General features: G+C 41.6%; 1 long non-coding RNA gene across 1 annotated transcript; it reads right to left on the reverse strand.

The window, feature by feature from the left end:
• Nucleotides 1-478: 478 nt before the first annotated feature.
• On the reverse strand, nt 479-26,590 carry LOC128565537 (uncharacterized). Its single transcript, XR_008374276.1, has 3 exons — nt 26,270-26,590; nt 21,231-21,350; nt 479-955 (listed from the first exon to the last, which is right to left on the reverse strand). It is a non-coding gene; the product is annotated as an uncharacterized LOC128565537 (long non-coding RNA).

Here is a 26,590-nt window from a genome sequence, read left to right on the forward strand (position 1 = left end):
AATTTTAGACACAAATCTCCATGTTATTTCATTTATGTTAAATATTTCTCAAGCAGCATCACAATTTTGAAGAGGCAAATTTGGATTAAATACTAATATAACTTTATCATCGAGGTAGGAATAAATATGGAAAATAGCTGTCTGATTCTTCAAAGTAATCTTTTTAGAAGTAAAATATTAAAATAAAGTTTTGTGTAAACTTAATGGAGTATAATTTTCTGCCACATGTATGTATCCAAAACCAAAACTCAAACAGCAAAAAAATGAAAACAGAATAAACTTTTATTTTTTAAGATTAAGCAATGGAATTTCAAAATATAAATAACAACTATTCCAAATTTGTTTCTATAACCCATCACTTATCTTTCTTCAAGCTGGCCAATATATGTGTGAGCTTTAGGAATCCCAGCACATATATGTATCCATCTGTATCAATTCTTCTACTTACAATGATTTTTTTCCCCCAAATTAATATAATTTCTTTTTTAAAACAAAACAAAAAATGCAGCACTCTGAACAGGGCAAAGTGCTTGGATACCACGCTCAATAAATAAAATAACAACATGAACTTTTTAAATAGCAAAGTTAATAAAAATAAAATCACATTTGTATAGCACTTTCCATTCAGGAAAACATGAAAGTTCACCAAACTAAGATCTGTTCACTCATTACTGAAGTGTGTTCGTTCCTGCAGAGGAAATACGTAATCTGATTAACAGCCAAAGTACACTTTAGATATTACTGGCCTTCTGGACCAAGAAATACACAATAAAATAAATTGTCTCAGAAGAAAATATTAAGCGAAGTCAGTTGCAGCTGTATCTCCTGAAATTCACCAAACTAGTGTTCTGCCAGTCCTGAGGCATGGAACTTTTCTCGTCATTTTTCCGGTGGTAGAGCTGGGTAGGCACAAGGCCATGCATGCTCAGCCTCCCTGTGCCTGCAAAGCAGCTTCCTGGAGAATTTGATGATGAAAGTCTTGTCTTAGAATTGAAACATGCTATCCAGGGTTGAGCCTGTAATTCTCACCTTTCACCCGAGTATTGAGACACCATGCACTTGAAGTGTAGGCCAGAGAGGAAATGATCCCTTCTGCTTGACAGAGGACACCCCAGCCCAGATTCAAACTTCTACCTCCATCCATGTTCCTGTGCTTTTCCCCTTCCAGCACTTGGTGCATAAACCCACAATGACAGCAAGCAAGATGGTACAGCTAGATTACATACGTTAACTCAAATAGCCTGGAGCTGGTCATATTTCCAGGCCTTATCTGTTGTGCTCAAGTGGTAATAAATGCCTCTCAAAGTAAAAATATCTAAGGTCTGTTATGCCTCCATTTGCTTATTTATTCAACAAAAATGCACTGAGTGCTCTTGTGTGCCAGGAGCTGCTGTAGGCAGTGAAGATACAAGAGTGGGGTGTGGGGGTAGGGTGGCAAGAGGGTAAGCCCATATCCTTGCTCTCATGGAGCTTACATTCTTCCTGAAATAATCATCTCCCAGACCTCACTGGGAACACTCCACCAAATCAACCAGTTATACAAAAGGACCAAATCTGTGCATACACATTATTGGTACAATAGATTCACACCATATCTTGATTCTAAAAGGTCTGTGTGTTTTTGAAGACATTACCTCCTACATCCAAGCTGTTATCTCACAGAAATGAAAATGAGGCTCTTGTGGGGGAGGGTATGAACTATCTATTTATATACCCTTACATTATTTAACGAGTTACAATGAACATATATATTGATTGCAAAACTAAACATAATTCCATAAAATTATTTAAACTGTCTTATCAGCCTCTCAATATCTCTGAGAGATTGAAGGAAGACAGATGGGAGTGAATGAACCTCAGAGAAAGACCCAGAGTCAAGAGGGAAGATAGTACTTCTTTCCCCCAAACTGAATGAAATAACAACAAAGTTCACTAGTAGCAACTAACAAGGACGGGGCATGGGTAAAACTAAAAGATTCAAGAAGTATCAGCTGAGAAAAGAAATCAATTCTAGGGTAGAGTGAGCCAGTGGAGTGGCAAGGTTCCCATCTGTTCCAACTCCTCAAAAGCTCTGGAGATAAGTGAAGACAACCCTGAGAATTCTCACGGAAAATCCCAAACCTGGTGAGAAGTAAACTGAGACGATATCCTAGTGTTTTTCTTTACAGAGAAGTAGTGGTAACAGCTGTGAACAACTGCTTGCGAGAAACAGAATACATGTATAAAGAGGCTGGCTCTGGCAGAGGTGGAGACTCCTGTCCTAAATGGGGCATGGATAGGAGACTAGAGGTTGTCAAAAAAAAAAAAATATATATATATATAAAACAACAACAAAGTTATAAAAAGGTTAAGTAACTTGTTAAAGTTTAACAATTAATACAATGTTCGTCAGATGAGATATACTCCCCACCACCCAAACCAGGCAGTGTGAACTGTGGCACTGGGCAATATTAAAACCTCCAGAGGGGGGCGGCGCCTGTGGCTCAGTCGGTAGGGCGCTGGCCCCATATACCGAGGGTGGCGGGTTCAAACCCGGCCTCGGCCAAACTGCAACCAAAAAATAGCTGGGCCTTGTGGCGGGCGCCTGTAGTCCCAGCTACTTGGGAGGCTGAGGCAAGAGAATCGCCTTAAGCCCAGGAGTTGGAGGTTGCTGTGAGCTGTGTGAGGCCACGGCACTCTACTGAGGGCCATAAAGTGAGACTCTGTCTCTACAAAAAAAAAAAAAAAAAAAAACCCTCCAGAGGGAAAGCAGAGCCCAGACTGTCTAACAGAGACTATCTCTGGTGAGTACCCCCTGCACTCTTGCTTTCAGGCTATACCAAAAAATTAGATAGTTCTTTAAATTTAGACCCTAAGGAAAAAAACAAATGATACCTTGAGATAGGAGTCAAGCTGTCACTAACACTAATAAAAATAAATAGATAGAAAATGTGGTATGACTAGAGCTGTCAAAGCGCTGTCAAAAAAAATAAAAATCAGTGCAAGTATATACAAGACACACACACAACATACAAAAGACATACAAATTACCACCCTTAAAAATATAATTCAAGAAAAGAAAAATTCTTCACATGTACATTTAACCTAATAAGAACAGTTCTTAAGATGATAAAACAACAGCATGAGACGAAGAAAGAAGTAGCAGAGAGGAGACAATTGGTGCCAAAACAATATTATGAAAAATTTAATAAATAAAATACCAAAGAGCAGAGCAGGCACAATGGAAAATAAATTACAGTTATAAAATAAAAAATTGAAAAATATATATATTTAAAAAAACAAAGCAAATGAGGGAGAAACCAATAGACATGGAAGATAAAGATGATCAGTAACAATAATAATAATTGATATCGTTAAAGCAGCAACTCAACATAGTGGAAAAAATATGAAAATACTTAAACCTAATACAAGAAAACTTTCCTAAAGTAATTTCAATCTTTTAAATAGTGCTTATTATGTGCCAGAAACTATTCTATGTAATTTAAATATATTAACTCAGATCATTCTTTTTTTTTTTTTTTTTAAGAGTAGAGGCAAAGGTTTATTTTATGAACTCTTTTTTTTTTTTTGCAGTTTTTGCCTGGGGCTGAGTTTGAACCTGCCACCTTCGGCATATGGGGCCAGCGCCTTACTCCTCTGAGCCACAGGCACTGCCCAACTCAGATCATTCTGACAACTCTACAAGGTAGATGTTATAATTATTTATACTTTACAGCTAAAAAACTAGAGCCATTAAAAAGGTTAAGTAATTTGTTAAGGTTTAACAGTTAATACGATTAAGTCAGGTAGAACTGAATCTGCCTATTGAAAAGTGTATCCTGAGTTCTAGACATATTGAATGTGAAACTCACAACAACAAAATATGAAAACAAGGATAAAGAAAAAACTTTTAAAGACATCTAGTTAGAAAATATAAATCATCTATAATGGGAAATAATCGTGCTAATGGTCTTCTCACCGTAATATACAATGACAGTGATACAATGAAGAAATAACTAGCTAGCTCTTCAGCAATAAAGTGTGACCCAAGAATAGTATCCCCATTTCTTAAAAAAAGGCAACATATATAAAACAGCTCAATGAAACGGTACTAATGAGCTATTTTAAAAGAAAAAAGTGTTTACAATGAAATCCAGTCAATTAAACAATAATCCAAATAAAGAACTCAAAAATAGAAAAGCTGTGTTAAAAGAATATAGTAAAGAGAATAAATACTAAATGAAAGTTTTGAATTATGGCCATATAAAAGAACAGAAGTAATGTAAAATTTGATAATGAACAAATAAAAATAATACAACTAGGGTGGTGCCTGTGGCTCAAGGAGTGGGGCGCCGGTCCCATATGCCGGAGGTGGCAGGTTCAAACCCAGCCCCGGCCAAAAAAAAATACAACTAGCTAGGAGTGGTGGCTTACACCTGTAATCCTCACACTCTGGGAGACCAAGGTGGGAAGATCACTTGAGCTTAGGAGTTTGAGACCACCCTGAACAAGAGCAAGACCCTCCTAAAAATAGAAAAATCAGCCTGGCGTGATAGGGGGCACTTGTAGTCCCAGGCACTTGGAGGCTAAGGGAGGAGGATCACTTGAACCCAGGAATCTGAGGTTGCTGTGAGCTAGGCTGATAGTACAGCACTCTAGCCTGGGCTACAGAGACTCTATTTCAAAAAACCAAACAAACAAGAAAACAAACAAATAAAAAAAAACAACACAACTAAATATTAATAACAAAATGATGCCATGGAACAATACAAATCAAAATGAGAGAGAAGGTGGAAGAACAAAAAAGAATGTTAAATTTTGGCTCGGCACCATAGATCAGTGCTTAGGGCACTGGACACATGCACCAGGGCTGGTGGGATCAAAGCCAGCCAGGGTCTGCTAAACAACAATGACAACAATAACAAAAAAATAGTCGGCCCTTGTGGCAGACACCAGCTACTTGGAAGGCAAGAGAATCTCCTAAGCCCAAGAGTTTGAGGTTGCTGTGAGCTGTGACACCATCGCACTCTACCCAGGGCGACATAGTGAGACTCTATCTCAAAAAAAAAAAAGTTAAAGTTTTAATTTGGATAGCAAGAAACAAATCAGTACTAACTAAAACTGAATCATTTAGGGTTAAAGATAGTGACTGCAACCTGTTAAGGTATTTCATAATCTTTTCTTAACATCAGAAGGAATATTTTAAGCAATGATATCTTCTGCAAAAACGTGTTTATCTGAACTTTAGTAACTCTTTCAATCCTTTTTCTTCTCTCGATTTAAGTAAAACTAAATGTAATAACTTTGTTTAAAATAGCAGGTAGAGTTTGATCCCATTTTATATAAAAGCCATATAATCCTGAATGTCGGTATCTATCCATCCATCCTATCTTTTATTTGTATGTGCCTAGGAAATCATCAAAATCTGAAATTAGTTTTTGAAAGTATAAACTACCTTTAAAAGAAAAACAACAAAGTAATTTTTAAGTAAATAAAAAAATGAAAGCATCATAAATTTGTGGAATTGGGTGGGACATTAAAAATCTCCTCTTTAGCACGGTTAAAAAAAGACAGAAATAACGAGATTAAGTGTTACGAATCACATGGACTGTTGAGATCTGAGCCGAGCCAACGTTTACTCCACTTCAGGTATTGTGATCTTTTCTTAGAAAATTAAGCAGTGCAGAATAGTATAAAAAAGAAAGTTAAAAAAAAATCACACTAATTCCATCATGAAATAACCATCATTACCATTAGGTGAACATCATTCCAGAGGTTTTTTTATACAGATATAAGAATGAGCGGATGGATGGATAGAAAGCTGAGTAGATAGATATAAATAATGTTATAAAAATAGAATGAGCTGGGTGTGGTGGTTTATGCCTGTAATTCCCACATGTTGGGAGGCTGAGGCAGGAGGATTGCTTGAGGCCAGGAGTTCCTGACAAGCCTGAGCAATATAGGAAGACCCTGTCTCTACAAAAATTAAATTTAAAAAATTAGCCAGGTATGGTTGCATGCATCTATAGTCCCACCTACTTGAGAGGCTGAGGCAGAAGGATCCTTTGAGCCCAGGAGCTCCAGGTTGCAGTGAGCTATGATCATGCCCCTGCACTCTAGCTTGGGTGACAGAAAGTGATCCCACCTCTTTAAAAAAAAAATGGAATAGACATGATTGCAAGAGGGACTTTACCTAACAATTGTAATCAGTGTAACTGGCTTATTGTACCCTCAATGAATCCCCAACAATAAAAAAAAAAAAATCTATAGCAAAAAAAAAAAAAAATGGAATAAGAATGAGATTGTGTGTGCTATTTACTAACAAAAGGATTCCATTTCATTCCTAAACTGTAATATTGTTCAAAGCGATATGAGAAATCAGTGCCAGAATTGGCAATAAAACCCAGATTTCCAACATCTGGTTTAGGGTCTCTATCAGGAAGGGCACTTGCTTTTCTAACACACATACACAGCTGGGTGGATGTGCGGATGTAATATTGAAGTCCCACTTCCACACCCATACTTTTATGGCCTACACCCTACATCAGCCTTATCAGCATGCACAGAAGAGATTTTCTTTTCCTGGTTTGTCATACTCCACTCTGACCTGGAAGTCAGGGCTCAGCTCTGACTGAGCTGATGCATGCATCAGAAAAGTTTCAGAAGGAAGGGCAGTTGAACCCAAGTGGATTAAGAGAGGAAGAGGGGGGTCTGGCCTGATCAGTGGCTCACACCTGTAATCCTAGCCCTTAGGGAGGCTGAGGCAGGAGAATCGCTTGAGGTCAGGAGTTTAAGACCAGCCTGGGCAATAGCAAAATTTTGCCTCTACAAAAAATAGAAAAATTAGCCTGGCATTGTGGCATGTGCCTGAAGTCTCAGCTACTCAGAAGGCTGAGGCAAGAGATCACTTGAGGCCAGGAATTTGAAGTTGCAGTGAGCTATGGTAATGCCCCTGCCCTATAGCCTGGGTGACAGAGAGAGACCCTGTCTTAAAGAGTGGGGTGGGAGAAGAGGGCTTAGGGACAATGATGTGAGTTTTAAGAGACAGAAGGGAAAATTGGCAGACACAGAGTGCAAGAAAACAAAGCAGGATGAGAAGAGAGCTGCAGGATGGCGTGAAGAGCCGGGTTCCCACTCTGAGGCCTACAAAAAGATATGTTCCTATTGGCATACACTGGTGTGAACAGCAATGGGAATGCTGTAAGAGTAAATCAACTTCACTGAGATCAAGTTTGGCAGGAAAAAGGACTCAGCTCAAGAAACTGATTTACTAGAAAAAGAAGGTCAAAAACAAGATTCAAAAACAGCTCTCAGAGACGCCTATATCTAATACACCTGGGGCGGGATGGTGCCCAGACACTTGACAGGTTCAGGTGGCTGAACAAAGGAGTCATTTGGGGGGAGGAAGTTGGGAAACAATTCAAAAGGATCACAGGTGACCCAGGAGACCAGACACATAGGTCATAACTCCGGATGAAGACAAAGGATATCTGGAGGCCATTCTTTCACCCAAGCCAAGAACCTTCCCTATGGCAGGACGGACACTTTGTAACACACACTACAGCAGGTTTCTCAATAACTTGGCAGCTTTTTGGAGGGCCTTGACCCGTACAGACACTTTGTAACACACACTACAGCAGGTTTCTCAATAACTTGGCAGCTTTTTGGAGGGCCTTGACCCGTACGTGGTACCCACGATAGCCAGAGTTCTACAAGGAAGCCTAAGTAAAGCCCACATAGCTCTGCAGATCACTCCTGGTCACGGGAATGGTTTCATGTCACTCAAGTTTTTACCAAGCATTGCAACACACTCTTGATTTCCCTTGAAATAATACAAAACTAAAAATGAAAAAAGCAAGCAGGCTTTCTTTTTTTTTTTTTTTTTGTAGAGACAGAGTCTCACTTTACCGCCCTGGGTGGAGTGCCGTGGCGTCACACAGCTCTCAGCAACCTCCAGCTCTTGGGCTTACGCGATTCTCTTGCCTCAGCCTCCCAGCAGCTGGGACTACAGGCGCCCGCCACAGTGCCCAGCTATTTTTTGGTTGCAGTTTGGCCGGGGCTGGGTGTGAACCTGCCACCCTCGGTATATGGGGCCAGTGCCCAACTCACTGAGCCACAGGCGCTGCCTGCAAGCAGACTTTCTTAATGACCAAGACTAATTTGAATCACCTGCAGGCTCTCCCTGTTTCCATCTTGTTGCTCTTCCAAACCACTATCTTTAATATTGTCACCAGAGATCAACCTGCCTAAAGCCTCCAGCGGCTCTCTAATGACTGTGAAGATTAGTCCAAAATCCTTTGCTCAACATTCAATTCCTCTACAATCTGACAACTGATTATTTTCATGGTTTCCTTTTCCTCTTCATCATTCTCATCACCCAGTATTCTGATCACAACATACTCCCCATCATTTCCACAATATACCATGCACTCACCACTCCAGACCTTTACTATGAAGCTTCCACAGCCAGACATACCCTTATTCATTATATTTCTATCAAAATCCTACTCAGCTTACTAGGCACTGTTCATGTGCTCCCCAACCCCTGACCTCCCATCAGAATTAAGCATTCCTTCCCTTTAGTGCTACAGTTCTTTGTTTTTACCTTTAGCTAGCACTTAATTTATTGTTGCTATTTAAATCTGTCTTGATTAAAGTCCTCATAGGTAGTAAGTAAATGTACATTTATTGAACATCTACTGTGGGTGCCAGACACTTTCCTGGGTAATGTCATTTACCCTGTGTCACTGTGATATGGCCGAGTGCTCACACATTTCAGGTGTTCACGAGTGTTTGTTGTGTTATTCCATGAAGAAGAGGGGAAATGTTTGACTTCTGAACTTATTCAGATGAGAGGTCACTAAGCTATGTCTCTTTTGGAAGATGTAAAAAAGGGAGAAAAAGAATTAGCCTGATTAACTCAGTTGATGGCATATAGAAAAGGGTGACAGATATTTAGCCTTTGATAAGTCTGGCTTAGAAAAGTGCCTTACCCAGGAAATGACATCACACCCCCCCGCTTGTTTTTCTTTGCTCTACCCAGGAATGCAACACCCATCTCTACTCTGCCCAGAGTCAGATCTTCTCAGGCTAGATGGTTCTAACTTCAGAATAGCCTCTACTTCATTGATTCTCTGTGACTTTGGGCAAGATGGTGCCTCCCCCACCCCCACCCCCGCTTGTCTTAGTTTTCCCTTGTGTAAAACAAGGAGTTTGGGCTGGATAGTCTCAAGGGTCCCGACCAAGTTTTATCAAAATTCTAACCTTGTGTGTTGAATGAGCAAAATCAAAATGACTTGGGAATTGGCTCATTCTTCAGGCCAACCTGCAAACACCAATATATGGAAGATTCTGTCACCAGGGTAATAGATCTCTGTCTCTTTGTCTCTCTTTCTGTGTGTGTTCTTTTTTGTTGTTGTTGTTGTTTGGCCAAGCCTGGGTTTGAACCTGCCACCCTCAGTATATGGGGCCGACACCCTACTCACTGTGCCACAGGCGCTGCCCTCTGTGTGTGTTCTGTGGATATTTTCTTTGTGTGCACAGTGAGGGGAGAAGTAGAAAGCTATCAACCCACGAGAGTATATTTTCAAGAATTTTTTTCATTTATTCAAATGAATACCTAAATGGTGAAAACATTGCTTGGTTACTCCCTACAAAGGGTTATTATTATTATTTGTTATTGTTAATAAGAAATTAATGAAGGTTAATTTTATCTATCTATCTATCTATCTATTTATTTATTTTTTGAGACAGAGTCTCACTATGTCACTCTCAGTAGAGTGCTGTGCTGTCACAGCTCACAGCAACCTCAAACTCTTGAGCTTAAGAGATTCTCTTGCTGGGTGGCGCCTGTGGCTCAAGGAATAGGGCACCGGCCCCATATACTGGACATGCTGGGTTCAAACCCAGCCCTGGCCAAAAACTGCAAAAATAACCAGGGCAGCACCTGTGGCTCAGTGAGTAGGGCACTGGCCCCATATACCAAGGGTGACAGGTTCAAACCTGGCCCTGGCCAAACTGAAACAAAAAATAGCCGGGTGTTGTGGCGGGCACCTGTAGTCCCAGCTACTGGGAGGCTGAGGCAAGAGAATTGCCCAAGCCCAAGAGCTGGAGGTTGCTGTGAGCTGTGCTGCCATAGCACACTACAGAGGGCGACGGAGTGAAATTCTGTCTCCAAAAAAAAAAAAAAAGAAATTCTCTTGCCTCAGCCTTCCAATTAGCTGGGACTACGGGTGCCCACCACAACACCCAGCTATTTTTTTTATATTGTTATCATTGTTGTCTAGCAGGCCCAGGCCGGGTTTGAACCCACCAACCCCAGTGTATGTGGCCAGCACCCTAACCACTGAGCAACAGGTGCTGAGCCTGAAGGTTAATTTCAAATACATTAACTTTACAGTTGAAGATTACTCGGAAAAAAACACAAACTTATAGAATCCAATCAGCAGCATTAACAAGTAATTTCTCTTCATTTACACCTAACATCTCAATGACTAGATCAACAGAGGGAGAAAATAATAGCTGGTTTTAGTCAGATAACCAAGGAAAGCATTTCATTCACCAGTTTTCAAAACTGTCAACTAGACTGAACTAAACCTTCCTAGAGACAGATTTGGGTGAAAAGTTGCAGTTTCTATACAAGGCATATACATATACACAGTGCAACATAAATTCCACATTAGGTGCTTCCATGAAACCCCCCACAACCTTTATAGCTGGATGTCACTGGAACCCACCATGGATCTCAAGAATACATGGAGCTTGGGTGGCACCTGTGGCTCAGTGGGTAGGGCATCGGCCTCATATATTGAGGGTGGTGGGTTTGAACCTGGCCCTGGCCAAACTGCAACAAAAAAAATAGCTGGGCGTTGTGGCGGATGCCTGCAGTCACAGCCTCTTGGGAGGCTGAGGCAAGAAAATCGCCTAAGCCCAGGAGTTGGAGGTTGCTGTGAGCTGTGACGCCATGGCACTCTACCAAGGGCAATAAAGCAAGACTCTGTCTCTAAAAAAAAAAAAAAGAATACATGGAGCCCTCTGGCCCCTCTCTTGTCACAGAAAACCAAGAATAAACAGGGGCTTTAGTACTGCTAGGGTCAGAATCAGTCTTGCACTTTTGTTTATATCAAATGTTTGTGCATTTGTGATATTTCGCCAAGATTGCTTTACTCAAAGCCACATAAGAGCCCTCAAATGTAGAAATTCCACAACGGTTTCAATAAAAAGGACTCTGACTACATAAGGATTATTTGTTTTCTGTAAGAAAATGGTTGTAACTTGGTTATAGCTTTCATGTGAAGATCCTAAGTTAGTTTCATAGTAGGGGTGAATACATTGGATATTTTTTCTTCCATTCTTGAGACACTTTACTGAGAAGAATATGTTCTAGCAAAGTAACTAAGAAAATGCCAGGAGGGCTATGTCAACTAATGAGATGAAAATGTGTCAAATATTCTATGAAGCAAGTGTATGGTGCCCCATGATCATATTGATGTACACAGCTATGATTTAATAAAAAAAAAGAAATAAAAATGAAATAAAAAAAAGAAAGAAAATGGTATTTGTTCTGCAGAAAAAATTAAAAAAAAATAAGAATAAGGAAAAAAGGGATAACTTATTTTGGTTGGGTACTTTTTGGCAGGGTGGCAGCAAGGTGATGTGAAATTCTGAAGAAAAAGAAAATATCAAGAAAGAAAAAGTAAAAAAAAACAAGTGACTAATGTATTTCACAGGGTAAAACATTTTGAATGCAAACATGGAGGTGAATGAGGGATCTTCTAAAACAGAGATAATCTAGCTAAATGTAGTCAGTTCATTAACTCTAAAGGCCAAACTACTAGTCAGTCTACAAGAGGAAGCACAGCTTTGAAATCAATATTGTTATATAAACACAGTTTATAAAAAGAGAGAAAAATAGAAAAGCAAATCAAATTGGTTCAAAAATTTTTTAGCAAAAAATTTCAAGAGAGTATTTTAAAGATTCAATTTCCACATAAAAAACAGTTTCCTTATAAGATTTTTTTTTTTTAGTAAATTGAATGTTTTTCTTAAAATCAAAAATCTCCTATTTGCTGAGGATTTCTTCCCAATCCCTCCCAATCTACATTTTCAATATATCAATAAAATAGATTCAATCTTTTTGTTTGTTTCTGCAGAAATTGCTAGCATTTTTCTTTTCTTTGGAAAAAGTATCTTTGTTCAAAGTTGTATTTTTAAAACTCAGGATATTTAAAAATAATTACCACTTTTTCAAGGATTGTGTAGTTATGAAGTAATTAAGATTTTTAAAAGTTAACCATTGTTTTGACTCAGAAATGCCTTAATCCAATTATCAAGGTGAAGGATATACTGACCTTTTCCCCTTTGCAATCCTGCCTCTAGTTTTGGAAAAATAAATCTTTTTCAAAAAGTAACAATTTGTATATTTACAAAATGTGGTGGCAGATTTAACAGCAGTGAAGTTTTAAATAAGGTTGACATCAATTAAAAATATTTCCTATGTACAAATTTGGGGTTGGTATGCGTGTGTTCCTGCAAAAAGAGAGCAGCACAGAATTTTGTTTGATATTTATACTATATGTTTAAACCTATTTCAAATAGCCCTCTAAATGTGATTCCCCATAGTCAGATTTTTTTGGCTTTCCTTTTTCTTTTTATATTTTTTTCTTCTTTTAATTATCCTGGCTCTTTTTTTTCCTTTTTTTGCTCATTAGCAATACTTTTATTAATAACAAAATCATCAGTAAATAATGATGGCTACAGTAACATTAAAAATTATAATTTTACTGTCTACTACTTTCCTTTTGAGGTTCTCAAGGTAATTTACAAATATAAAGTCAGTTTTCTTTTTCTTTCCACAGGATTTAGAAATTTGAGAATTGAAATTTTGTTTTTCCATGATATTGATGTTAAAACCATTCTAGTTAAGGCCTCTCTGACGTTATAGTTAGGATTTCCCGATCATCAAGGCTGGAGATCAAAATTTTATTTAAAGATATTTTGATTTAGCATTGCCAGACACAGATAATTACACAGTTCTATCATTGATCTTTTTAAGGAGGTGAAAAAAAGTTCTGAGGTTTAGTTTGGAGCTGAGTAACCTCTTTCGATCAAAAATCTTGTCAATATTTTATTTATTTATGTGACAGATAGACTCCACTTTGATTTTAAATGAAACTAGAGGAATGAGATTATGTTTTAACATCAGGGTAACCAACCTTCAGATACAAATGGCTGAGTTTGACCCCCCTAGGTGAAAAAGAATCTAAAATTCTAAAGCATCATTAAAAAATCAATTCAAAAGTTAATATCAAACCTTCAGAAAAGCAATAAGCATGTGTATGTGTGTGTGCGTGCACATGTGTGGGTGCAAAAGAGTCATTATGAAATTAACTTGTAGACAGATGTGGAGCATACAATTCTGGGGTTTTCATCACATCACTGAGCCAAGACGTTGGAGTAAGCCCCTTACATCCCTCTTTACCCTGCCCTGTCTGAGTTACTTCCTAGGTGCTGACATATTTCTCCCTCATCCAAACTTTTTGAGATCACAGCCTCCCTCCTGTATTCTCAGCAAATGTTTATTAGCCTCCAGGAGTGCATGACATCAAAGAAAAGATCCTGACCCCCTTGAAAATAAAGAATTAACAGGCAACAACTTCCCTTCCTGACTACCATAAAAACTCCATTAAAAAAATAGATCTATAAGCCATATTTTTCCCATAAGAGTGCCTATTAAGAGCCAACAGGGAGAATGGAGAAAGAATTGTGAATGTCAGAAGACTGGACCCCGGGTTGTGCCTGTCTGCTCAGAAAAATGGCAGTGAGAAGAAAGGAAATAATTACGCAATGAATGTCATCATTTTCAGCACCTCATTTCTCTGTTTCCATGAAGACATGATACGTTAAAATGCAACAGGTGGGTGATCATCATGAAAAATATGAGAAACAATTGAATATTTGTGAAAAATAATTTAGAGCAATTCTGGGACCCTAGGTTTTTATACTTTTTAACTTCTTTTTTTGGTATTCCATTGTTTGAACTAGAATGATTTCCAAACAGTTCCATAAACTTTATTAATTCTATAATATAATTCCTCAAGCAACTGTCAGAATATACTACATTAATTTATTATAAGGCCTTCCTGCAATTAAATTTTTTTTTGACAAAAAACAAAGCAGTAAACAGATAATGGCCACTATAATACCCTTGTAAGTATAAATATTATAAATAAAACAACCTACTTTTCTGTGTTATAGTAAGATCAATACATTTTATAATCTATGAGCAAATGCTGAAAGGAAACAGAGATAAAATCAACCTAGTGCTATAATACAGACTCTTAAAAATTAAAATAGTAAACAAAAAAGCTTTCAGCTTAAAATTGTATCTCAAAAAATATTTTGACTAAAAACTACATTTCTAACAAAAAATATTAACTCAAAATGAAGTCTTAATTTCAAATTAAGGAATGAATTTATGAATAGCAGAAGAAAATAGCGCACCTCTCCCAAATAAGCATGTTAATGAATCATCACATAATTCTCAGGGGAAAGTTATATTTCCTTTATGTCATATGAAAAAATAATATTTTATAGTCCTAAATAAAATATCTTCTTAGATAGCTAAGCTTTAGTTAAATGATGTTCTTACTGGAATAAATTATCTTCAATATTGTACAAGTTGACTTTACAGAAAAGAAACACAAAAAAAGGAAACACAAAATTTCATTTTGAATCACAGATTAGCAGAGAGCTATCTCACTAAAAAATAATATTTTTAATCATAAGATGCCAACAAAATTACATGGTCTATTTAAAAAAGGAAAACTTTTTTTAAGGTTTTATTTAAAAAAGGTTTTCTTTTTTTAAAGAAAGGTTTTCCTTTCTCCCAGAATTCTAAAGCATCATTAAAAAAATAAATTCAAAAGTTAATATCTAACCTTCAGAAAAGCAATAAGCTTGTATTTGTATTTTTAAAATCTCATTTGTTTGTTATTTAAAATGATAGTCACTGTTTTTATGAAGGCTTCATATTTAAATGCAAAAATTTCTTATGGAAAACTACCTCAGACAGGTTTTTTTTTTTTCCTGGTAAAACTTCTTAAAGGATAATTTTGAGAGGGAAATATCTATAATTATGAGGGTTTTATAAACCTGCCAAATACACGAAAACACTAGATTAGGCATCCATTTATATTACAGCCTAAAATGTTTTCTTAAATGTTTCATAAACAACACTAAGCAAATTTTAATTAAAGATATTGCCAGTAAAAATGTTTTCTAAAATTTTTGATTTAAATAACAGTCTCTGCACTCCATTACCTACATAAATTTTTTAAAATTTAAAAAACAATGAGGTATAGTAAAATTCACTAGGGGAACCACTGTTTTTCTCTTTTATTTAAATAATATTTCATTAAGTGTGGTATAAAGATTGAAGAGCTGGTAGAGATCTAAAGGATAAAATTTGGAGAGTTATATCTAATTCATTCTTCCTTTTAAATTAATTTATATGCTTTCAATTTATTTACTAATAATCAGCTGAGAATTACAGGATTTCCCCAAATAATTTCATTTTAGTTCATAGAACCCGCACCTGTAGCCAGTTGGTTTTCTATCTTATTTTCTTATGCCTGGCCCAGGGCTCTTGTCACAAATTTAAAGGGTAAAGGAGACCTCTTAATTGAAAAAAAGAACAAAGCCACTCTAACTCAAAATAAATGCTGATATTATTTCTTTTCTTGATTTTTTTGTTTCAACTAAACCTAAAATCTGGGCCTTCAAGACAAGTTGACCCTGGGGATCATGACTTCTTTACAGTGCTAACCTAAGTAATTTGCCACTTAAGGTATTAAAGTTTCCAAGCAATGTCATTGCCATTTAACTAGCCAGAATCTACTGATGGGAGGCCAAGAAACCCCAAGCCAGCCTCCCTTACACTATCGCTGTTAGTTCAGGTTCAGACTGACCCCAGCCCAAATCACAACACGTGGAAAATCTTGGTAAGCGCTGGACATTTGTGAGGAGTCCTAGACTTCAGACTCCTCCCCTGTCTTGTGACTCCTAGTAACATCACCTTCACCTTTCTGCGTCCTTATTGCAGTTTCAAATCCTCCAACTATTCCGAGGCTATATCCAGACTTGGATTGGAAGGAACCTGTTTTAACAATAATTCTTAATCACACTTGAGTACATACTACTGGCCTGAAGCACTCGTGTGTTTGCTGACATCTCATTTCACCTTCCCAATAATCTTATGAAATAGGTACTTTTAATATACCCATTTTACAGATGAGGAAACTGACTCAGAGATAGAACTTACTCAAGGGACACAGCTGATAAAGGTTGGTCTTTCAAGGCCACTGCTCTTGACCATTAGGTTTCACTGCTTCCTTCCTATGCTGCCTTCACCATTCTCCCCTTATAAGGCTGAAAAGAAGAGCTGGCAAGACCACTATCTAGGCTGTTTGACATGACCCTGAGCTTTTATAAAAGAAGAAAAAGAAAAGTCGCTGAACGTAAGCAATGCACAGGCGTTGGGTTTAAATATGGGAAAGTGAAAATGTAGAAGGTTTCAATTTCATTTCTATGAAAACTAAATAAAATAAATTTAAACTGTTCGAAAAAAATACAACATATATTTTCCTTCTCTTTGAAATGGCCTCTGATGTGTTTGACAGGTTCAGGGATAAAACAATGGCCCTGGTCCTTTTTTCCTAGTGTTGCCCAGAAAATGGAAAGAGCCCATCAGATTCCTCCTAGGCTCACCCATGCAGTTAGCAGCCAAGACTTAAAAAGAAATGCTTGATAGGACAAGTTAAGTGGATCATAAGGAAGAGAACAAAGATTTTTTTTTTTTTATTTTGGAGGGAGAGAGTATGAGAAGAAACAAAAAGATTTATAAGACCAATGTCTTATACAAGTCAGAAGAACGAAAAAATGAAGATAAAATATGCATGAAAAGGAAAGAGAAAATATCAGTTATAACAGCAAATTGTGTTCTATATTCTTGTGGGGCTATTTTTTTTTTCTTTACTCTTTCTTTGGAGGAAATCACCTAAACTATGAAGATTTAGAACAGGATATAAGCTGAAAGTAAAAAGGGAATGGCAAGTATTCTGGGTGAATCACTTTTTTTCCCTGATCGAAAAGCCACACACTCGCCCCCCCCCCCACACAAAGGTAAAAAGAGTGATGTGGTGACTTGCAAAAACAATTGCAGTTAAATTTAATAGATTTTTTTTTAAAAGAATGTGGAAGCAAGGAATTAAAGGGGAATGAAACTAGAAAGAGATAATCTTCATGCAGGGACACAGAAAGTAGAGAAAAAGATTTTTCTATCAGCCCTTCTAATTTGCTCCTAGCGCGTAATCCTGGGCACTGGCAGGCTATGGAGCAGTGGGACAGATGCTTCCAGAAAAGATTATCTTGTATCTGTCACTGGGAATAGCTCTGGTCCTATGGCTGCTGATTCTGTGATCTAAGCCATGTATAACATTGCTAGATGTGTCAGGAAAAAAAATCATCATCCTAATCATAATAACAACTAACATTGAGCAAGATACAAGATACAGACAAGATGCAAAGCACTTTAAATGCATAATCTCACTTAATCCTCACTCGCACGTTATGGTGGTTTTATTATCCCCATTTTACAGATGAGGAAATTGAGAAAATGAAAAGTTTGCATTTATATGGATTTTCCTATACTCTGTACTTTGGCCTCAGCAGCAGCAACCTGCTACTTTCTTACTTAGGCAGAAATCTCAAACATTTCATCCTAGTCTCCCACAATCTAACACAAAGCTTTTATAAGTTTAGGTCCTCATCTGGACCTTTAAAAGATGGGTCACTTCATTTCCAAGGTCGTCTCTCAGCAGTGACTTTGCTGGTTGTTGAATAAGAGTCTCTAACCTCCCCCACAGCCCATACAAAGGATAGTCTGATTAGCACTAAGGTCAATAAATGCCCCTTTGCCCAAAATTAAAAAGCTCAGGCCTTCCTCATTGCAAGAAAGAATTCTGAGGGTGCTAAAAGCGGCAAAGAAAAAAGATCCGAAAGACTAGGGAAAAACCTTTCTACCCTGACCTCTTCATGGAATCTTTAAGACCTCCAATTTCCCCTTTACCAAAGATCTCAACAGAACTGCCTGCCATTAAGCCCCTCTCTGGGCTACCAATCCAGCAGGGCCAGAAATGGACTGGTCTTTCCTTTTCAAGGAATCTCTGGCCTATCTAGCTGTGATTTTTGCCTGGTGACCAAAAGCACCAAAGGAAATCCATCTTTGCTGCACATCCGGACACTGTGACCTTACACTGTCCAGTTCCAAAACAGACCTCTCTTCCCTCCATGGAACCACCAAGCTTTGCCAAGAACACTTAACCTAAGATGGATTGTCTCTTTGAAATTCTGCAGGACCAAGCTGGGTTTGGTCATCAAAGCTCCCCATCTGCTCTGTCCTCACCCCCCACATCAGCTTTACCTCTCAGTTTCTGATTTTTCTATTCAACATTTATTCTAGCCACTTGAAGTATGAACTAAGTTATGAATATTCGTTCTACAAAAAACGAGATACCTAAATCACAATAAACATGCAGGAGAATGCTGCTCGGAAAAGAAAAACAAGAAGCAATACAACCTACGCTCCAACCTTAATATGGTAAGATGTAAGCCTTAGAGACTAGATGAAAAAAAATCTAACTTGAGGACTATGGAGCCTCAGGAGTTCATGAACTACCTGAAATTTTATGTAAAATGTCTGTGTTTTTCTTTTCCTTTTTGCTGGGGAGAAGGTTCAGAACTTTCCTCAGATTATCAAAGAGAGAATAATTTATTTATATCTCCAAAGCCTAAGACCTGATACTTGGCACAGGGACTCAATAAACATTTGTCAGATAAACATTCAACATTTATTGAATAAACGCATGAATGGTTGGGATCTCAGCTCCAAAGAACCTGATTTTAGATGCAGAGAAACTGAGGCATAGAGAGGATATAATAGCTTCTTCAAGTTCATAAGCCTAAATAGTCAGGACTAGATAGAATTAGCTCGTTTAGTTCTTTCCCCTGCTTGTCAGTCTCATTTTCCTTTTTAACCTATTTGTATCTTTTGCCCCATGTCATTTTTATTCCTCCCAATCCATTTATTTTTAAGTGGAGAAATGAATTTTACTTCCTAGTTAGAAGATGTCAGCATGTGTATCTCCTAAAGAGCTGAGGGAGCAAATAGCAGGGAAAGTCTATGAGAAAGGCCACCAGAATAATTTATTTGTGACAACACACACCCTGGCTACTACTCCCATGTTCTGAAGACGTGATTAATATAGCATCAACATGGCTGTCATTGGTGGAAATATATAAAACTGAAATAGTGGAGTTAGATCCAGGGATTCTGCAGCATTCTCAAATAAAAATCTGAGAGACAGAGGTCAAACAGATCTCCACCTGATTCAAAAGCTCCTTATGAAGACCTTCTTGTTTATAAAAGAATCCTGGGAGAATTTAAACTGGGCTTAACTACCCTCGGAATAGCTCAGAATCAAGCCTGCCAGGCAAGAAGGATGAGAATCAACAGCCACCCAGAGGAGAGAAGTAAGGGACTGGGGCCCATTCCTTCTGGAGCTGCTTCGTGCTAGCAGAGGTATCGAAAGAGACCAATACTGGGGTTCTATGACACAGCAAATTTCTTGTGCCAAGGACTTCCTCAGCAGACCAACACGACATGAAAGTTCTGAAACCTAGAGATGTCCCCAGAATGCTAATTACCAGCAGAAGAAACTTTCTGTAACCCCTTCTTTGAACCCTGGCATTCTAGATGCATGTCATTCTGGAAGGGAATCTGTTATAATGTCTGGGATTATGTTTATGGATTATCAGTAATATTTGGCAGTGATAGGAAATATTTAGTAGGAAAAAAAATACTCAGAGTGGACAATAAATAACCGAGGTTCAAGCCTCATCTGCATGACCTTGGTAACCTCTCCGAACGCATTTCTTCATTTATAAAATGAAGATGATTAGTCTATATACTCTATATTGTATTATAGCTTTTGCTGCTACATAGTATATTTAAGGTTGAAGTTTAACCCATTGATGGATTTCTCAAACATAATTAGGAAAGATTACTCTTCAGGCAAGACGCCCCCCAATTATTTTCTTAGATTTCTTCATAGCACAATTGAAATATCAAATAAGGAGGGAAGGGAGTGGTGTTAACCTCTTAGAATTAACAATAATCCTATGGCCCAAAGATAGATACTGCAAACTTCTGGTCTTTATATTCAAAAGGGGGATTTAAAAGAAGTTATGCTCAGTCGATGATTTGATGGACTCATCCTAACTTTACACAGTGGAAATTATAGGGGATTCCAGTCAATTTACTTATTATTTAAGTTCCACTCCTGAAATGTAAACATTTCAAAAAACCCATGTAGCAGTCACTTAATTTATATAGCACATAGTCGGTTGTATAATGCCTGAAGATCTTCATTGTAATATGCTTCTGTTCTGCCACAGCCTTGAGTTTCCCTCTAAAATTTCTGGCAGCTTCCTACATTTGGCTCACACGACATCCAAGGATTAGCTAGGTACTCGGTTTCTCCCTTCCTCACAAATCTAACCAGCCCCGGGGGTTCAAAATTCTCTGCCAAGCTCTGAGCTGAAATCCCCAATAAGAATCACAGTATGACTTTGAAACTCAGAAAGGTAGTTAAACAAAAGCTCTCTAGCAAGAGATTTTGCTGGTTAATAGGAAAAGTAAATGTATTTAGAGTTTAATACCATACCCCTCCAAAAAAAAAAAAATCAATAGCCTAAAACTTTCCCATAGAACTATGCATCCTATGCTGAACTCCAGTTAAAAAGACAACAACTGTGTTTAAAAGCATTCTGGACAAACTGAGCTCAGTAACTGAGCCTTCAACTCTGCACATCCCCAGAACCCCTGAGAGATCTGAAATGGCCTAGAAAGTAGGAGTGGAGAGGAAACAGTGGGTCCCACTGAGTAAGACCTGCATCCTTCAGGACCTGGGCTTTGGGAGTTTCCAAACACCCAGGCCCAAGTCCTGCCTAGGGGATAGGATGGGAAATGAGCCTGCCTCAGGTGCCTGCCTTGTAACCTCTGTGATGGGCTAAGCCTTTGAAAACAGTCCCTAAGCACTAGAACCCTGGCTTCCCTATGGCTTACGACCAAGTGGGGAGTATGTGTGGAGGCCAGGCAGAGGGGCCAAAGGCTGATATATCTGGGCACTCACCGGGGACTCCTAAGCTCATGCATCCAAGCTCTTCATCTCCTGTGATGCTTGAGACCTCCTCCTTCAGTGGCCACCTCTCATGTAGACCTCTGGGTGTCAGGACAGGACGGGTTGGACTCCCTGGGAAGGCCAAAAGATAGGCAGGGTTACTCTGCTGGCTCAGAGAGAGAATGGGAGAGATTGAAAGCTGGGACACTTCATAGGAAATCAAGGAATGGAAAGGCTGAAGGGAAGGGGCACATCTAGGGAAAGAGTGACCTAGGCTTGGGATGCTGATGCATCCCTCCAGGTTGAGAAGTCCTTGGTTCAGAGAAGGTCCTGGCCTGAAATCACAGCAAGTCTTCCCAGAACCTTTATATCAATCTCTGCCCCTTATTTTTGCATCAGTCTGACCTGAGGCAGGCAATGCAGAGGGACTTAAAGCAGCCCAAGGTGCTAAAAACAGGATAGGACAGTCAAAAGGGCCAGACAAAAGGAGGAACACTGGCTCCAGACTCTGGGAGTGGGGAAGAGCAATGTGCATGGGGAGCAGTAGGCTCAAGGCAGACAGCTCGCAGAGCGCCTGGCCCAGTCACCTGCCTCTCTCTGCAGGGGGGCATGTGATCTTAGTGGGCTCCATAGCCCCTTCACACTTCCCTAGCTCCTGAGGTCTTGATTTGGAACACAGGCAAAAGTTGTAGCCAGTTGGCTGGGTCCAGGGGACCAAATTTCCCCAGCTACCCCCCCAAGACCTCCCAAGAAGTAGACTGGGGTGAGGAGGGGTCTCCTCGAGCTGCCCCTTCTTCTGTAGGGTCTCCAGAGGTTGGCATCAGACATAAGTGCCTGGAATTTTCCATCAGGCCCCTGGCTCCCAAGGTGAGGTGGCTCTTTTTCCATTGGGGTGTGCATAAGCAGTTTGGGGGTTCTAAGAAGTTACCCCCCTTTCCCTTTTTCTTCAGCAAAGGCAAAGTGGGGTGAAAGGGAGAGATTAGATCCTACCAGCCTCAGGCTGATATATAAACATCCTAAGAAGGGAAGGAAAGATATCAAAAGACACCAAAAGCAACCTGTTTTCACTTATTACGAAGCACGAGGGGCAGGGGTCCTTTCTCCCATCCCATCCCCTCTCCGAAAGCTCCCAGCTCTGATGAAAAGTAAGCAGCCCCAGCCCCACGCGCATGCAGCCACCCCAGCGGCTGCTGCAGCAGAAGCTTCTTCAAGGCAGCAACAGTTGTCTGGCTGAAGCGAGGCGAGACGAGGACTCGCTCTGGTGCTGCACGACGCCGGCTTTGGCCGGTGATCTCGGGCCCTGGAGCCCCAGCCCCACATCTAGCCTCTGTGGGAGAAGTGAAGGGGCAGGGGGCGCAGGAACCCCGAGCCACCTTGAGGTCTGGTTGCTCAACCTCTTCTGGGCAAGTTCACTTCTCTTGGGTCACCTCTCTCCCAAATCTCGTGAAGATTCAGGCTTTTGGAGAGAGGAGGGCTTTCTGGCTGAGGAGAGGAGGGCGATGTAAGAAGCAAAAGACAAAAGAGGAGCTGGAGGGACACAGGGTAAAGCTATTTTTAATCTAATGTAGCTCTTATGCCTCTCGCTCTGCAGAGCTATCGCTCCACAGACGGCCCCAGGTGAGAGGCAGGGAGGAAAATCCCCAGAGCTTTTTGCTTTTGCTCCATCTTCTTTGCAGATCTTAGAGACTCTTTTACTCTTTCATAAAACGTATTCAGAGAGAAAAAATTTCCTTTATCTGGGGAGGAGGTCTCTGATTTAGCCCTGGAACTGGGAGAGCTAGGCTTCTGTGCCTTCCCACGGGCTGAGCCATACAAGATCGACTCTGTCCAGCACTGTCCACTTCGCAGTGCTGTCCTTTTTCTGGAGAGGATAGAGTCTGGGTGTTTAACTAAAGGACAGGGAATGACGGTGGGCGCTTGGTTTGTTAGAAGAAGGATGGTTCAGGTGCAGGGGAAATTCAGGCCCTCCCCGAAAACGTGAAGCTTCGAAGCCTCTGGGTCTTGGACTGTGGTATCCCTGGACCTGCCCCGTGTCCATTGCTACCCCTCTGGGCACTGGTGTGTGTCTGTGTGTCCTTCTGGCCCAGTCCCTAAGGGCAAGGGCGTCTAGCAGTGTTCCTAGTTGGCGAAGGGCACGGGGCGCAGAACGTGGTGAAGGCCTGATTTGTGCCACTTGTAACCGAAGTGGTCACGACTGCGATGAGTGGAGGGGAGGAGGGAGACCCACAGACTCTCCCCACTCCTGCAGCTTTGCCTCCCTCCCCAGGACTGGGCGCCTCGAGAGGCCGGGATGGGGCTGCTGCTGCTGCTGCTACGGTTCAGCTGCTGAGTCTGGCACAACCGCACCACTCAAAAGCGCCTTCTCTGTGGGGGGTTTCCCCAGTTTTCGCCTGTTTTACCCCCTTCCGTGCTACTTAGTTTTGAAAAAGAGGAGACGGGGGAGACCCGAGGCTGTAAAAGGCTCCAGATTAGGTTGGAAACAGTCTCGTGTGGAAGAGACTCCAGGGAGCGGGCGGTGCCGGGGTGCTTTCCCTCTTTTTCGGAGCTACCCAACTCAGCCTGGCTCTCCTCTCCTCGGGGTCCCCCACGCACAGGGACAGAAGATCTAGAGGGCCTCCAGCCCCTCCCTCAAAGGCTTCCCTACCCCCCTATTGCGGAATCCGATTATTAGGGTCTAAAATGGCCATGAAATGTCCTAAACTGATTCATATTCCACGTACTGACTTGGCCCTAAGACCAGATACATTCTGTGCAGTGAGTGAATGGGGTTATTGGGGGGTGTGGGCGGGGGCTGGGGGAAGATGAAACTTCTGTAAACTTTTATTGTATTTTAGCTTCTTCTCACTTCTCCGAAAACACACGCACCCCACCCGCTTCGATTCCCCTTGCGAAATAAAGTCGGCTCAAAAGTTGGGGGCGGGGGACCCGCGCAGAGGGCAGGCGGATGACCAGAGCCTCAGGGAGCGCGAAAAGGGCAAGAGGAAAAGGACGGATTCTTCTGTGGAAAACAGGGAAAGGGCTGGGGAAGGCTCGGACAGAGCCGCTTCGCGAAGGCGCGAGCTTCGGAAGTCGCCGGTGGCTGCAGTCTTCTCGACGATTGCGCCCTCCGCGAATGCTTTTTGGGGTAAGGGCTTCCGGCTATTGAGTTATGTACAGCAAGCCCAGACCGCAAAAAGATTCGCGAAGGGCAGTCTGCTGGCTTCTTCAGTTCGCCGCCGCCGCCGCCGCCTTCAGCCCAGGATGTCTCCGAACCTCGGAGCCGAGCAGGCTGGGTCTCCCCAGCGCGCTCCATCGCGGCTCAGCCCCGCCACCTCGCGCGCCGCCCGCCCCTCCCGGGTCCCCAGACCCGTCGTGCTTCCATTTCTCCAGACATTCCGCGATCCCTCCAACTCAGCCCCGCACAGACCCCTAAAGAAGTGTGTGGAAGGCGAGAAGGGGACCGCGGAGGGGGACCTGGAATCCAGGAGCCCAGCCTCCACCCTTCTCCAGTCGCCCCAGCACTCCGAACATCTCTGCCTCTCTGTCCTATCACCCCATTCCCCTATCAAGGTCCTGACAGCCCAAGCTGCAAGGTCGCGGATCTCTGAACAGGTACAGTTTGGATTCCCCCGAATCCCCTCTTATCCCTCCTAGTCCCCCAGCCGAGGTTCCAGCCGTGACTACAGGCGCTGCGTAAAGAGAAAAACTCCCCCAGAGCACTAAATAAATACAGACGAGGCCGCCAGCTCATTGGTGTGGACTAAAATCGTCACCCACCAATCAGAAGAGAGCTCACATTTCCTTTTTTTTTTTTTCAGAAGGGGGAGGGAGAAAAAATATTTCCATTTCTAATTATTCAACAAAACCTAGATTGGAACACGTTAAAATATTGTTGTTGCAAAACAGCTGTCCAGGACCCCTCCCATTCCTGAGGGGGCGGCACGATATATTGGGAAAGAGGGGTTCAAGAGAGAGATCTCTCCCAACGGGACCCAAGCCAGAAGATGCAGACGAAAAATGACAAAGATGAACATAAAATTAATCCCAAACTCCACACTAGTCAGCTTTTATCTAGAAAAATGAGAAGTCTCAATACCCCTCCCCCCCACCACCACCACCATCATAAAAAAAAGTTCCCAATGCTCAAAAGGAAGGTGAAGCTCCTCTCTCCGCACCCTCCCCGAAACCCGTCTTGATATTGGGTGTCTAAGGACCATTCGCCTCAGGTGCCCTTTCATTGCTGCAGCTCCCCACTCCCTGCCCATTCTGCAGCTGTTGGGAGAACAGCAAGGGGTGAGGCCTTGGATGACAGGCTCCCATAAAGACAAGAGATTCCAGCTTCCGGCGCAGGAAAGTGTGTGTGTGTGGGGGGGAGACTAGAGAAGGAGGGAGGAGGTATCCCTTCCCTATCCCTCCTGCCCTTCCCTCTTTCCTTCCAGACTCTCCCCCTCCATCCCACCCGTGCAAACTTTGAAGGGTTGCCCTGGTTTCTGGAGCAGCGCCACCCTTCCCAAGTCCTCTCTTGAGGACCCCCGCATCAGTACCTAAGAAGGGTGTGGGCAATGGGGACGTTCTGACCATTAACTTCCCTAGCTGCATAAGCCCCCAGTGGGGAAAACCTTACTCAGGGTGGAATACTGCAAACACTGAAAGAACTTGAGGGGAAAGTTGCCATGTTTGTTCTTTGCCACCCTAAAATCGACGTGCAGGAGGGCGCGCGCGCGTACACACACATACACACACCCTCGTCCGAGCACGCCCAGAGAAAATGTCTCTAGACAAGGGAGTCGCTGTCTGCAAGTCCCTGTCGACCCACCCCCTTCGCCCATCCATCACCCTCCCGCAGCTCTCCGACCCACCCACCCTCCTACTACATCCTCTCGGCTTGGCCACCGACAGATGCAAGCACACACCCTCTGAGTGTCGGCGCGCCCGCCGCGCCAGAGGGGGCTCCACAGTCCGTGCCCGCCGCTGCTGCAGCGCGTGGCAGCTGGGAAAAAAAAGTTCTGCTCAGCGGACCAGTGAGCCTACCGACCACCATCCGACCTGTGCATCAATCCCTTTCTCCTTACCTTGGTCTGGGGGCCACCGGAGCGTGCCGGTCCCGTCAGCGCTGCAGCCAGCTTGGAGGAGCCCCTCTCCAGCCGGCCCGCTCCTCTCCTACCCCTCCCCGCCCCCATGGGTGTTTGCCCAGCGGCAAAGTGGGCTCTTCCAGGTAAGTATATAAGTTACTGTACTGTGTGGGAGGGTCACGATCTTGGTAATTGCGGCTTCCCGAGCTTAACCCCTGCGTTCCTGCCTTCCTCCAACTTGTTGAGGACTCGTCGGGTAGCCGGAGAGCGAGCAAGCGCGCCCGGGAGCGCTGGCCGGGAGGGGGGAGAGAGATGCGCGGG

The sequence above is a fragment of the Nycticebus coucang genome, chromosome 14 (assembly GCF_027406575.1).
Source record: "Nycticebus coucang isolate mNycCou1 chromosome 14, mNycCou1.pri, whole genome shotgun sequence".
NCBI classification, from domain to species: domain Eukaryota; kingdom Metazoa; phylum Chordata; class Mammalia; order Primates; family Lorisidae; genus Nycticebus; species Nycticebus coucang.